Raw genomic sequence first — 15,784 nt, 5'->3', positions numbered from 1 at the left:
ATTGGGATCGGGTGGGGGACTAAATTTAGCCATCGTTGCCTCTCCCTGGGCCTGCTGACCCTGAACCAAGTGACTGTAGCTGTGCTAACAAGAGACCCATTGTCCCTTTCATTAATTGAACTCAGAGAGGCAGGTAAATCTTTAAGCAAGATGAATGGGCAACATTTTTTAAAAGTAAAATAATTCACTAGAATTTGGGGTGCATTTCTCTTTAATTAGATGAGTACCAAGTCAGAGGCCTTGTCAAACACCCTGCATTACCTTTATGATGTCAGAATGAAGCCAGGGTATCGCAGAGCGGCAGGTGAAGCTAGGCAAATACGACACACTTTTCTCTTGCAGTCTTTTCTCCAGATGAAAAAAAGTCATTACCACAATGATACTCCTAATTATACTGTCATTAGGGTACTGCTGCAGTGCATGCAGCCGGCTTGCTTAGGCAAACGGATAGAATGTGGCGTGCAGAAGCAGCCCTTCCAGTTTAACCAGTTAGTTTGACGTGGCACCTTTTTAAAGGGTCCACCTTATTTCTGCGATAGTTGTTTTGAACTGTTTTTGACTTTGTGTTTTAATTCTTGTAACCCACCTCTGAGGGCAGGTAATTAAATTAATAATAATAATAATAATAATAATAATAATAATAATAATAATAAGCAATTTTCTTAATATTACTGGTCTTGAACACAATAAACAGAACTTTAAGACAACAGGACAGACTTGTAGTGTACTATACCCTCCAACGTTTTTTTGATGAAAATAGGGACGTCCTATTTGTTTATTTATTTTACTATTTAGGCCCTGCCCATCTTATTGGGTTGCCCCAGCCATTCCGGGTGGCTTCCAACATATATAAAATCATAATAAAACATTAAAGATTTAAAAACTTTCCTATAGAGGGCTGCCTTTAGATGGCTCAGGAGTCAGATAGCTTCATACCCTCCAAAATTTCTCTGATTAAAAATAGGGACATCCTAGGGAAATGTGGGACATTCCAGCATCAAAACAGAAACCAGGACAGCTTCTGTAAATCCAGGACACTTGGAGGGTCTAGTGTATCTGTCACATGTCATTCATTAAGGCCTCTTCTCCTCACTATCTGTGAGGTGCCCATGGCTCATCTGCTAGATGTAAGTATACTGAGTGGATCAATAATTTTGTTGTTCTGAGGCTCAAAGGGTTCTGAGACTGTACTGAATCAACAACAATCTCAGAAGTCTGGTCCATGTGCTTTGTTTTTGAAGGTGCAGCTTGGCTACCAGGTCCTACTTTACCATGGATGTTCCTCTGTTTGGTGGAAGCTTGGTTTAAATATCAAGAACCTTAAGATGGGAGAGGATGCCCCTTGAAGTGACCATCAACGGTTCGCACCTGAACAGCAGACTGAGAAAGCATCTGCTAACAGTCTTCTCCACTATAAGGAGATGCAATTGTTTCAAAATTTATAGCCAGCTATACATATCATTCAACATATGAAAATTTAAGGCAAATCTGGGTCCTCTTTTTGGGGGGTGACACATTTTCTCTATTTTTGGGTGATTCATAAGTGGTCATCTTATGTAATATTCCTGCTTATTTTTTCTTTCATACTGAATTAACTGCTTTAAAAAAGTATAATGTTTGAGTTTGAAGTACAACCCCCCCCCCAAAAAAAAAACCCACCCTAGGCAACGTATGAAACACATCAAAGTCAGGTCCTGTGCATTGGGCTTAATGAACTAATTTAGAGAAAGTGCCATAAGTACAACTAAAATTAAAAAAAAAACAACCTGGGAGAGCAGGCCAAAAAAAAAAATAGTCATATAAATGCTGAAATGGTCCTGTTGTAATACAATTAAATAATAATGTTTTCCTCTCCTGTGGCTTCCCCTTATGGTAACAGGCACTTTAAGACAAGGCTGCAATCCTATCCACACTTACCTGGGAGTAAGGCCCACTGAACTCAATAAAGAGACTTGCAAAGTTTTATGCCCTAATTCTCCTAATTTTGCAGTTTTGTTCATTTAGAGCTTATCAACTGAAGAGCAGTTCTTCAAAAAAACACAAACCTGGTACCTGTGTTTCATTACTTAAAATAATATACAGAGTATCATTGTTTGGTAACTTTGTCCTATCCCAGTTATGAAATAAAGGAGGAGGGGCACGTTGACATTTTACCTGGAGTATAACTTGAGAGCTAAAAACCATGGCTACTCACCAAAACCCCTCTATCTTGGAGCTCTTTTGCAATACAAGTTAATTAACTGGATTTAGATATTTGCAAGATGATATATTTAATGGGATTACGGCTCATATAATGTTCTCTGTGACTGATTTGGAATCTAAGCTGAAGGAACAGAATACTGGGTTTCCAGCTCTTTGAGAGTTAATGTTGTGTTGAAGAAAAGTACAATTTGAACCTCATTGTTCATGAATAGCTTAAGTTATTCAAGTGAAATGGAGCTGGGTCTCTACAAGGGCTATGCCAAGCAGATGCATAAACGCAAGGATGCAGGCTCTGACATTCCTGCCGCCGCTCAAAGTACAGATATACCCACACCTGAACTCCTGGCAAGTTCAAGGCAATTGTGTACCTCATGAAAATATAATGGCCCATTATTCAGGGTCTGTCTCCCAAGTGGGATCAGTTCAGGGCTATGGTCTACAGGTTGACAGATAAACATTCGTTTGTTTGGGATGTTTATACCATGGCTCTAACCCTATATAGCCATAACATGGCACATCATTATGGCATTTTAAGGCTTTAGCATTGTAATGTTTATCCAGTTGTAATTATTTTAATAGACCTGATTGGAAAATTAAATAGTACCTGACTCATGGAAGATCATAAGCACATGCACTCATGCATGTCCAGTAAGTTCCTTACACAGAACAGAAGCAATGTTCTTCGGAGAATAAATTTTTGCATTAATTAGAAAAAAAAGTTAAAGTCCTTTTAATGGCAGACAGAGAGGGAGAGAATAAGCTACAAATGAATACACTCCTGCATGGCTTCCTCTCCTTTCCATACTGCTTAGCTCCTGCTGCCATCCCAATGCACAATGACATGTCTTTTACCAACATGAATTAACAAAATAACCAGGGAATGACATGTGAACTAAGCCAATGAAAACAGCCACTATAATCACGTAAAAGGAATCAGGATATCAACATAAATGCTTTTTAACTGGACAGCTGTATGTTCTTTTAGAGGTGTAAGACCCAAAATGGATCCTGTCATGATATCTCACCTACCATAAGTTACCTACACAATCAAAACTTTCACAAAAACTCTTTATGGCAACCCAGTTCTTCCTTAATGACCAGTTCATTTTGGAAACCAGGGACATGCTGGGCAGTGATTATGAAACGTGTTTTTTTAAAAAAGTTTTGTTTTGTAAATATAACGGAAAAGTGGAGGGGGGACATGATCAGCTGATATTAACAATGAAAATAATACACACACACACTTAAATATAAGCAGTCCAGATGGATATCCAAATGAGATTGACATCCAAATAAGATGTACATTCAAACATAGAAAAGACAGTGAGAACTTCAGACCACTGAATAGTAGGTGGTGAGTCTTTATCCTTCCATCCTTGAGGTATATGTTTCTTTGCAACCATATGGGGTCACAGTATCCACTTTTGTTGTCCAACTGCTTCTCCCCACACCTTAGGAATATAATTTAAAAGTGTTTGATCATACACAAATATCAAGGATTTTTCAAAAACAAAGTTAACATAAACAGTAACTTCCGACTAACAAGCAGACACAACAGGTAAGCAGGGACGCTGCTTTTTCAGAGCTGCTTGGAATTGTTTTAGCAATCCAGTTGCAAACTTTGAGCATCTAGCCCTTTATAAGCATGGAACAAAGCAGGTCAGGCAGCTTCAAGAGGTAGGATGTGGTTTTATGATCCCAGGGCAAAAAGTGTTACTAAGGATTGTCATAAGGTCATCCAACTGAAGGGTGGCATCCAGTGCTGTTCCTCTGCTCTTTGATCGAGCAGTGGGTGTCATTCAGCAGAATGGAAAGTGAGGCTACTTTTGCAAATTCACCCTTCACTCTGCAGCCTCCATACCATCTCCCACACTGTTCAAGTCCCTCCCCAACCCTGTGAAGCAGGCAAGGCAGGGAATGGGAGCAAGGGGAGGGAAGGTGAATATATAAATATTGCCTTCCTCCTCCTCCTGCTATTGATGGAAGCCTCAGCTGGATCAAAACGTCTTTAAAGGGAAGCTATGTGATACAACCAAAAGTGCATAATCCCCCTATATAGTTGTACTCCAGCTTCCTCAGATGCCCTGTACCAAGTCAGGACAAAATTGCCACCCCTGAAGTGTGAGCTAGTCTTTTGATGGAATAACTGTCATCAGGATTGATCAGTGCAAAGGGCTGCCACTGGATATGTGACTTGTGTGCCAAGGCACCCAAGCCACAAAGTTCCCAGGAGAACAGTAAAACACACTGAGATGGAGTATTTTGGTTTATGGGTTCAAATAGGCCACAACTTTATTGGTTACAGATGTGAGCAGTTTGGCTTAGGCATTGGGGTGAAGCCAGGATATATCGTGACTCCTGCCTGACTGCAGGGAGTCCACGGAAGGGTGAACCACCGATAGGGGGTGCCCTATGACTTACATCAAATAGGGGCACCCCGAGGGGTCCCTGTGGGAGCTGTGACATGGCCCTAGCCCACATCCAGGCTTCGGACAGTATTCACACCCCAGATCCCTTTAACAGGCTGCAGCTGTCCCCCAGCACAGATGACGCGGCTGGGAGAGGCAGCGTACTACCACCCCAGGCCGGAAAACCCGGCTTCTGGCCACAATGCTGCCCACCAGGTAAAAAATGAGCAGACCTCCTGGCAGCAGGGCTGCTGCCGCTTACCAAGAGGGAAATGGGAAGTATGGAGATGGTAGTGTGCTTGACACTGTGTAGGTACATCGATGGGAGCTGCTGCTTAGTATTAGATCTTTGATGGTTCGTTCGCCCATGCAAGCCACCAGTTCATCTTGCAAATAATTTACATACAGGTAGGAATCAGTTCAAACAAGATGATGATCTGAAATAAATAGAGCCTTCAGTCTATACTATGTGGTTCCACATTATTTGTTTCATATTGTAGGAATCATACTGATCCTTTCCCCCTCCAGCAGGAGTTTTGCGCTCAGTGTTGACACAGGGAATTCTGGCCACATCTGTAATTAGCGCATGCAAATCTCTGAGACAACGTGTACAAACAAACAGGACAACAGATTTAATAACTAAAAAGACAGAGTACATCGGCTTGAATTTCAAGAGTGAATAATTTGGGGGAGGGGAGGGGAGATAAAACAAAAGAAAACAAGGACTCTTTCCATGCACTTCTGTCACACTGTGCATTGAAACAGTATAATTTGACAGCTGTGCTATTTGGGGAGGTTTTAAACATGACAGGTCACAAAGCTGCATCTGACCAGTGGAGCCACACAAGGTAATACATAGATTAAATCCCCATTAAAACCAGGTTAAAGCAAGGTGTCAAACTCTTTTTGGTTTATTGGTTCTAATTTCTTTTCCATACTGGGAGACTATTCATTGTAGAGTTGCAGATGCAAAATAATGGAAAGAAGGCATGCCAAACATCAGCATGGGTCCGGGGCTGGAGCTTTAATAACCAAGCAGCAATCATCTCTCCCTCTGAGCCAGAATACAGTTGGATAGCTTAGCTATAACACACAGTAAACCTACCTGACCACTCTAAATTATTGTGAGGTCAGGTGGCTTTTACAGGTAGGCATCCCCACAGTTCAGCCTGAGAGAAAAAATTTAATTAGTTGTCCAGCGAGACAAATACGCACCACAATTTCTCATTCTGACCAGCCTCTAACTTGTGTTCCCCAGTATCCAGGGTTTTTTTTTGTGTTGTAGACCAAGGGAATGTCTTCCTGAAACAGCTGCGGGTTCCCATTTTCCTTGTGTCAACCCCACTTTTTTTTTAAGGTCCCTGCAGTCCCACACAAGCCCAAGTCACATGACCATTTCATGAACCAGCTGTCAGTCAATGGCTGTAAGCACAATCTGTCACTATTTTTCTGTTTATTGTTTTCCACATGGCTCATCGTGAGTGCAATGCTGTAGCTGACTTGAATGGATGAGGCAAATCCCCACCTGTTTGCCATGCTCACACATTCAATCCAGGGAGATAAAAACAAATTTAAAAAACACACTTTCTGCATGCGGTTGTGCAAACTGGCTGTGAGGAAAGTCAGGTTTCCGACACTGGATTAAACTTTTCGTGTATTTTTGCCCACTAAAGTACCTCTCCCTCCCAACCCCCAGCAAAGCCTTCCAAGCAGCCAGTTTCGTGGCAAAGATATTTTCTAATAATGAGGCTCAAAGTCAGCTCCCGGCCCAGGTGAGCACGCACACGTTGACTCATTCAAAGAGGGGCTGAAAAGCTCACATTCAGGATGCATTAATCTGAAAACAAGTGTACTTTTGTGTCTGGGGAGTATTATTTTCATTGCCATCAATTTAGTACACAGATAGTCTGCGATTCTAGACTCGCTATCAGGTTGCCCTGAAGACTGAGACCCCTCACCAGGCCACTCTATTTAATTTAGACTAATCTACAGCTAAGTGAAACTTTGTAACCTCTCTGATTTCCTCCTATCATCATGAACACTCTTATTTCCCCTTCCCCTAAATGACCTACTCTGAGCCTTGCCGGGGGAGCTGGGATCAGGAGGAAGAGATGAGTGACCGCCAGGTAATATTAATGGCTATTTGTGTCTACTGACAGCAATTTAGCCAAAGACAGAAATATTTAACTAGTTCATCCCTGATTGTTCTAATGGTTGTTAATCTGGTTTCACTATATGCCATTTGCCTCCTGCTCTTAGCGGGAAGAACTCTAAGGTGGGGGGAAACCCACTTCATTACATGAGGCAGTGCTAAATTCAGGCCACACACTATACACAGACAAGTAACTATAGTATTTGAATGTAATCCAGACTATTGCTGTTTTGGGGTGGGATTTTACCACACACTGTCAAATGCAGGTTATGCATTTGCAGTTAACTGAGAGTTTCTTGTGCAACCAACTCAATTCTCCCAAAGACTAGACTTTTGTGACAAGGAACGTGACAGGAAAACACACTGGGAAAGTGTAGACTAGCACTAGCCTTGACACAACTCCATCTGACCTCCCAGAGAACAATTCAAAATCAATGCTCAGTCAATAGTCAATGTCGTTTAATCTCCCTGGAGGCACATCAGGATAAAGGCTTAATAAACAGGTTGCTTTAGACCATTAAGGCCCATTAAAATGTTTTAGAACCTTCACCCTCAAAGCGATGAATATGTGTGCAGAGGTTTGTCTTCCTAAGCTCCATGGGACTTGCTCCTAAATAAGTGTGTATAACCTTACAGCTATTTTACCTTTAGTTGGTTTGTGGCTCAGATGCAGTAAGTAGCCAGTGGACAATGAATTTGGTATTAGGTTTGGTTTCTTTTCCACCCATATGGCTATTGAGTAGCATTAAGAAAATTGATTCCAACATCCCATAGATTTTTATCTGCCTTATCATTAGTAGTAGTAGTAGTAGTAGTAGTAGTAGTAGTAGTGTTTATAGCCCTCTCTCCATTGAATATTTTCAATTCCAGAGTGGGGAACAAAATAATAAAAATAAACAGAGGAAAACAACAATATACAAAATTTACAGAATCATAAAAAGGTCAAATAACAGCTTAACAATTCTGTCATAGACAAAACTACAATAACAAAAAATAATAATTCCAATTTAGCCAAATACCTAGGTAAAAACAAGCATAACATACACAATGATATTGAAACGGACATCCAAACAGATTTTATTTATTTCATTAAAAATTAAGATAGAAACAGATTAATAGGTGAAATAAGTTTTTACGCTTTTCTCAATGTTCATGTGCATGCCATAATAATTTCTGTTGTAATTCAATTTGTGCTTCTGATTTTCCTGAATTTATTCCTGAATGGGCATCACCATTGTTGAGGCAACACTACCTGTTTAGCTGTACTGTGCTGAAACCCTGCAAAGAAATCCAGAGTGTCACAGTAGTGAACTCGTAGAATTGTAAGAGACTCCAAGAGTCATCTAGTCCAACCCCTTGCAACGCAGGAATATGCAGCTGGCCCATACAGGGATCAAACCCCATGACCTTGGCTTTATCAGCACCACACTCTAACCAGTTGAGCTAGCTTTACCAGTGACAACATATTCCCTCTCCACTACCCATTGAAGGTGAGGGCAAAGGGGCTACTTGCACTTGTACTTGCTTATACTATCAGTGATATCAGTTGGAAATATGCCATAACAGGGGGAAAAACACACCCTGTCAATTTGATGCCAAAACAACAACAGATCATGAGGGAAATGGCTGCTTACATAAGTTGCATAAAAGAGGACTGTGGGGTTTTTCAGGGAATGCTTGCATAACTCAAAGTAAACATTTATTTTATTTTTATTTTTATTTATTGTACTCCCAAAAATGTTTCCTGACAAAAATTTGACGTGGCCCTTGTTTTTATCCTACTTTCTTTGTGTTCACCTTTACAGCTGACAGGATGAAATGGCCTTGTAAAAACTTGGTAGTGACTGAAGTGATGAAGGAAGGAGTTTTCCCATCTTCCACACCGTAGTAGACAAATGTGTTGGCGGGGAGAGTATGTGAGACGCATGAATGGTGAAGAGGTCAACTGGCATTTTTTATTAAATCCGGCTATGGAATAGTACTGAGTCGAGGGATTCAGTAACTCTTTCAGGTGTCAGAGAACCTGTGTTGATAACGCTGGTTTTAACACCACTTACCAACTTACTTCAGTGCATTTATGTGGCCTCAGCAGTTGCTCAGCACCTTGCTGGAGTGTGACTTTGATGATGTCAGTTCCAGTTTAGAATCCTTTCTTTCAGCAAGCTCAGATGAACAACTGAGTATGTGCAGTGCTATTCCTCTAGAAAAAGAGGTGCCGAAACTCACCATGGACTCCTTCCTTTTTCTCTTATAATGGCAGTGGTGCCTACCTGAGAGGTGCCAGAACTGAGTTTCAGTGAATTCCAGCTGGAAAAAAAAGCCCTGAGTACATAAGAATCACTTTGAGGCCTGACCACCACCACCCCATTCATTTGAACAGGCTTTGCATCAGAGCAGATCTTTCTGGATTTTACTCCTCAGTGGTAGGAAGCAGTTAAAAGATAGAAGAACTGAGATATGGCTTTAAATATGCTTGGAAACCTCATTGTGTGATTTTCCTTGCAGCTAAGAACGCTGTCTTGTTGCACTATGCCAGATGCCTGCAACTGAGTGAAATAAGATGGTGACAGATCTTTTAGGAAGAACCGTTACCCTTCAACAGATTGATGTCTGAGTCAGAATGCTAGCCAGTGTTGGCAGCTGAGCATGTGCAGTAAGGCTTAAACTACTATTATCTTTGCACCACAATTAGTATTGTGTTAGTAAATATTGTGCACTCGCTATCTTCAGTCTTCTAATGGGGGTGGGCGGGAGGGAGAGGGTGAATATGTAATTTCAAATATCTTTAGCTCTCCGCTTAATTATATAGTCTTTCTGAATGAAAATTAAATTTTACCTAAGCTCAGTAGGTAATGTAGACAAGCCAAACCAAAGGATTAGTTTAAAAGTGTTTTAAAATATTATACGAAAGTTTTAATTACATGGGGAGGGAAATCATAAAGCTGTCCAGTAATTACAGCATATTGATTCCATTTCCCCCCTTGAAATGCTAAGACCATTTCAACACATGCAGAATCAATAAACATAATTAAAATATGAGCTCATCAAAACAGCAATTAAATGTACTTAACAGCTTTTGTGGCTTTTTCTCCATATGGTTATTGTGGGAGTGTGAATCTGGCTTGCTAGATAAATGTAACAAAATGAAGTGAAAGCCTAGGAAAAGATTACTGCAGTATCATAAGCAAAGACAATAAAGTTTAGCTCTATAATAAGTTCCAATAAATCAAAAGTTGACCAAAGAAGCAATGTATACAATGGTGAAAATGTAAATTCTGCTTTATATTTCTGTGAAAGTAACACTCTCAATGACTTTTTTTTTTAAAAAAAAGCCAAATCAAATCTCTTTCCCATCATAGAAGCTCTTGCAAACATCACAACATACAGGTTTATCTACGTTCTTTTTGATCATATGTGCAACTTTGTGTATCTTTGGAAACATTGTGTACACTATGAGAAATTCATTCTAAAATGCTGATGAATGTTCATAAGGCCTTAAAAAAAGAAAAGAAAATCACACACCAAAGTGCAGAACTGAACTTAAGAATGGAAAAATGAGAAAAACCTAAACTTACAGATTTGTGCATCCATACCACAGATACCACGCCTTTTGAGTTCTTGTCTGCCCCTTTACATCCAAGGACACTAGCAGGGCAGGCGTTGCATCCAGCTTTCCTTTCAGTTCCCTCTCCTTCCATGTTTAGTTCCCCAGAATGCCAGGTCATTCCTGCCTCGGTTTTAGCTGAAGATGCATTAGGTTTTCCCTGTCGGTGGCTTTGCTTCCTGCCACACCTTTAAGCCACAACTTGCTCCAGTGCTATTTCACTGACCTCCTCACTTTTATTACATTTCTATACTACCTTTCCTCCACAGATTTCAAGGTGGCATGCATCTCCACTCCACTCCAGTTTTACCTTCACAAGAACCCTGCGAGATAGTTTAGAATGAGAGGGAGTCCCCAGCCTAAGGTCATGCCTAAGCGGGGATCTGAACCCAGATCTCTCCAGCGTTAGTTCATCGCTTTTAACCACTATGCCACAGGAGCTCCAGCTTCTCTGCATAGGGCAAGAGAACATCAAGTTGAATCCAGGAGAATCCACTTGGATTCTCCATCTATCCTCCTCATCACAAGCCAAACAGCAGTCTAGATCACTTTAATCTACTTCTGATTATATTCTCAGGTTTTTGTGCTCCAGGAAGGTCTTCTATTTTGGCAGCTAAGCAAAGTCTTTGGACTTACAGGAAAGGAAGGATATGGCAATAAGCACAGCAAGGCTGCAGGCTCCCCCAACTGGCCCAGATGTACTTAGTAGCTTCCTTATGCTTTCTGAACCTTTCTCTCCATTGTTTATTATGATGGTGCTGTCACGATGGAATATATGGTATTAAATTCTAAATCTAGCATGCTACAGTGGCCACATATTTTACCATGTTGTCTTACAGGAGGCAAAATGTCTGGCAATTACATCTGCCTTTTAAAGCAGAAAATTGATTTTAAGAGTGCTGAAATTCAAAACAGACGATTGAGGACAAAAATATCTCTTAGTAATAATAAACCTTTTAATTTTATTTTGATTATTTGAGAGTAGAATGCAGACAAAGTCCTACAATTTTCTGGTTGTGAGTGGGGGGCAGGGATGAATGCATGAACCACCCACTCCAATTTTAGTGGAGGAAGCCCACTTGCACCCAACATTTTGCAGAGACTTAGTGGTTTCTGGCTGACTCAGCTACCAGATTGTCCCTAGAGTTTTAGACCTCAGCTATTTGCATTCCTGTAATTCACAGCATGTGTAAATAATGAGCTTTTGTGGCAGGATAACTTTGATTGTGATTTTTGGACTCTTTTGCCATTACTTTTGGACAAGATTCGGGAAGGTTTTCTTACAAGCAAAAGTGTGACAGAGTATAAGAATGCAGCTCCACACCAGAAGAAGTGAATCTATGGATATAATCTACTGTTTCCACCTTGCATGAGTGATATGGAGCACAAACTGTTTGAGCCACTGATATCCAGTTGCTAATAACTTGCTCGTATGTTTTGTGTTGCTTGATTCCCAGAACGAGTGTTCAGCATTCCATTAAAAAAAAGGAACAAAGTACATATCTAGAGCCACTTTTCTTACCTGATGTCACACCGTGCTCTACACTTGGGAGAAAGGGAGAGGTGTCAGAGGGAGGCAGAGACAGAGAAGAGTATTTGATCTACATGTGTGATCTGTGTGAGAGAGCAGGAGATGCACTTGAGCAGAGAGAGAGAGAGAGATGGATGGATGGATGGATGGATGGATGGATGGATGGATGGATGGATGTGTATATGAGAAGTGTATCAATGTGCACAAGAGGGAGATGCATGTGTGTCTGTGGTCTGCATGGCTATGGTGAATGTGGGCATGTGCTGTGTGAGACTGTATGTGGTGTGGCCATCTTGCAATTTTTCCTGTTACTGGGGAATGCTTCCTGTTGTGAATAGGCAACGGTGGCAAGCATGATAGTCTGGGATGGAGAAAGCAGCAGCAATGACTGTATCTTCTACTTTTATGTGATCCCATGTCTCCCCTCCCATGGCAGCCATTTTGTGACTGGCATCCACCACACTTTTTCAAAATTCAAAATGTGCCCTAAAATAAGCTTCTCATGGGCATCTGGACTAAATGGTCCTTTGGACTGGTCCAGAAGGCTCTTATGTTTTTAAGTGCATTCTTCTATAGAATCGGTTAACACATGGCATTCAGAATCAATCAATGAGATATCAGGTGATGGACACGTCTATATGAACCAGCCTCTAGCCTTCTAAATTATTGAACTAAAAATAGGAAGCAGGGTTTGTTATCTTGTGAGGCTTAAACATGTACATTGTATCTACCTAAGTAATCACATTAAATTAAATAAATCTGCCATGACAAGCATGGTCTCAAAAAAATATTTATTATTAATTATAATTATCAATCACTCCACAGCACAGTTTTCTGGGTAACGTATGGAAAATTTATAGCAAAACTTAAAAGACAACATTCTATAAAATACCATCAAAATACCATAGTAAAATCCATAAGCGGCAGAAAGAATAAAATCTAAAAGCAACGACAGTCAATTTACTTAGTCATATCAAAAGCTAAGACCATATTTTAAAAGCTAAAAATAGCTCAACTGTGATAAAAGAGACAAGATTAATAACAGTCTTACATGATGTTAATTAAGAATATGAGGATGTTAAAAAGCCCTGGGAGAACAGAAAGTCTTACTCTGGCACCAAAAAAAGCCAGCCATGTAGTAGAGTGGATGTCAAACTCAGGTCCAGCCATTCAGGCCTTCAAAAGGTCTAATGATGATGATGATTCCATGCTTGTATCTTTCATGTAAAGGTCAAATGCATGAGGCTACCATCCAAAATACACTGAGGGGAAGTCCCATTGTAGTCAATGGGGCTCACTTCCAAGCAGACATGTATAAAACTGCTATAAAATAATCCTGAGTAAGGTAATTTACATGTCAACTCAAAAGTACATGCCATTGGTCTTATTCCTAAGTAAGTGAGTATAGGATCCCAACCTTACCTGGATAACATAGTTAGATAGGCTGCATCGGCACAATATTGAATCATGCCATTGGTCCATCTAGCTCACTACTGTCAGCACTGACTGAAAGCAGCTCTCCTGGGTTTCAGACTGAGAGCCGTTCCCTGCCCTGTTCAGAGATTCCAGGCATCTAATGGCCCTCAGCATCATTAGTGTCCTCCAAAAAGTGGAAACAAAACAGACTTTAGGGTAGGGGAAAAGACAACTTGTAGACTGAAATCTTTTCTTTGAAATCTACATTTCAAGATGTGTAAAGGTAAAGGTAAAGGTAAAGGGACCCCTGACCATTAGGTCCAGTCGTGGCCAACTCTGGGGTTGCGGCGCTCATCTCTCTTTATTGGCCGAGGGAGCCGGCGTACAGCTTCCAGGTCATGTGGCCAGCATGACTAAGCCGCTTCTGGCAAACCAGAGCAGCGCATGGAAACGCCGTTTACCTTCTCGCTGGAGCGGTACCTATTTATCTACTTGCACTTTGATGTGCTTTTGAAGTGCTAGGTTGGCAGGAGCAGGGACCGAGCAATGGGAGCTCACCCCGTCGCGGGGATTCATACCGTCGCCCTTCTGCTCAGCAAGTCCTAGGCTCTTTGGTTTAACCCACAGCGCCAACCACGTCCCTATTTCAAGATGTGAGCTGTGTGCTAATTCTCAGCTGCTGAGGCAGCCCTTTTGTCTCTGCCAAAAAAACCCCTCTCAGGTGCTTAATGGTCCCACCAAAAACACATGTGTGTTTACATAGTACTGTAAGCACTTTTTGGGGTGAGAAATAGGTTGTGCTTTAGGCTGTGTACACACCATACATGTCTTCCCCTCAAAGGATCCTGAGAATTGCAGTCTATTAAGGGAGCTGGGAATCGTAGCAGTGTGAGGGGTAAACTACAGTTACCAAGATTCTTGGAAGAAGTCATATGATTTAAATGTATGGTGTGTGCACAGTGCCTATGTGACTAAAGACCACTGTTCCTATCCTATGTGGACTTTTTGTTGTTGCTGTTGTTGCAGGTAAAAAACATGTGGTCACGTGTAGAGCCAAGTCATTTGAAAATAATCACAAAACAGGGAGCCAATATATACAGAAGTGGGGTAGTTTAAAGATGGGAAAGGGCAGAATGAGACGAGCAGTAAAAATCCAGTTAAGAAATTAATCAGCAGTGTTCCATGAGAGCTGCTATATCAGTTTCCATATGTAAACCCATCGCCTCCTGCAAGCAATGGGGATCTTTTAAAGGCCTAACCATAGGTTGGAGGAGCCAGAAATAAAAGGGTTGAGTCAACCATCAGACAGAAACAATTGGCTGAAATGCAGCCAAAACCAAACTACTGGCTTAATCAATGACATCCGTACCGCACAGAGACTTCATGTTAAGGCTCTAGAAGTCTGACATATCAGCCAAAGAATGAATCCTTTCAATAATAAGCCAAAAATGCTAATTAGCCTAAGAAACCAGCAGTATATGAAGATTATTATTCATAGATAATATGTATTTTTTCCCATTTTTGCCCAGCCAATTGTCTTCAGTGCTCAGAGTGTCTGAAGCAAAAGTTTATTTTCATTTCGTCGTTTCTTCCCCTCCCTTTTGCCTTCTCCCTCCGACCTCAAAAGACTAATTATCAAAGTATTAAGCATGTTTCTAAAATACGACTGAACCCATCATCATAAGCAAATGTGCTGAAGAATGTACCCTATTATTCGAAATGACAGGATGTATATAAAGCCCATATGTTTTCAAAAGGGTTTCTGTCAGTATTAATCAAAATGTTGGCAAATTTATGAACACACTGAACAGCACGCCTGCCATATGGGTAATCTCTCTCCTTTAATATTGGGAATTTGAATTAATAATAAACACTGTAGAGCAACCTCAAATGAGACAGAACCAATAATGTGAAAGCCAGAAAAAATAAAGTAACTTCTGAACTTGATTCTGCAGTGCTCGCTTTTAGTCTTCCCTCAGACGATCTCTGGATGCTCAGATAGTTACCTCCGGCAGTGTCATAAGGCAGAGTTTGGTTTCTCATGCTTACTGCAGTATGCCATTAGGCCAAGTTGTTGATTGCTGATGGTTTGGGACAGGGCTAGAATTAGGACCAGTATTCCTGGGCATCTGCCAGGATCCTTGCATCCTGGAGAGGCCCACTGCTGATCCCTACCCTGCCTCCCCACCCCCTCCACTTTTGAGGGTCTAGCTGGCACTCTAAGTAGCTCCCATTTCTTTATTTTGCACAGCACCCCCGACCTAGCACTGCTCTGGGGCATTGTAGGATGTGTGACAGGGGGCTAGACCTGTTAGACCCTACATCTCTCAATCCACATACTTTAGGCTGCAATCCTAATCTCATTTACCAGGGAGTAAGCCCCACATAATTTAGTAGGCCTCACTTCTGAGTAGACACAGTTAGGATGTCAGCCATAGTTTACCGTAAAACATAGCTGTCAACCTTCCCTC

General features: G+C 41.1%; 1 long non-coding RNA gene across 1 annotated transcript; it reads left to right on the top strand.

Moving 5' to 3' along the window:
- The first annotated feature begins 471 nt into the window (after nucleotides 1–471).
- LOC308585482 lies at nucleotides 472–1,487 on the top strand. The gene is made up of 2 exons (XR_014007425.1): nucleotides 472–598; nucleotides 1,242–1,487. It is a non-coding gene; the product is annotated as an uncharacterized lncRNA (long non-coding RNA).
- The last annotated feature ends 14,297 nt before the right edge of the window (nucleotides 1,488–15,784 follow it).

The sequence above is a fragment of the Podarcis bocagei genome (genome assembly GCF_964188305.1).
Source record: "Podarcis bocagei genome assembly, chromosome: 4".
Classification (NCBI taxonomy): Eukaryota; Metazoa; Chordata; class Lepidosauria; order Squamata; family Lacertidae; genus Podarcis; species Podarcis bocagei.
This window is presented reverse-complemented; position numbering and strand designations above follow the sequence as displayed.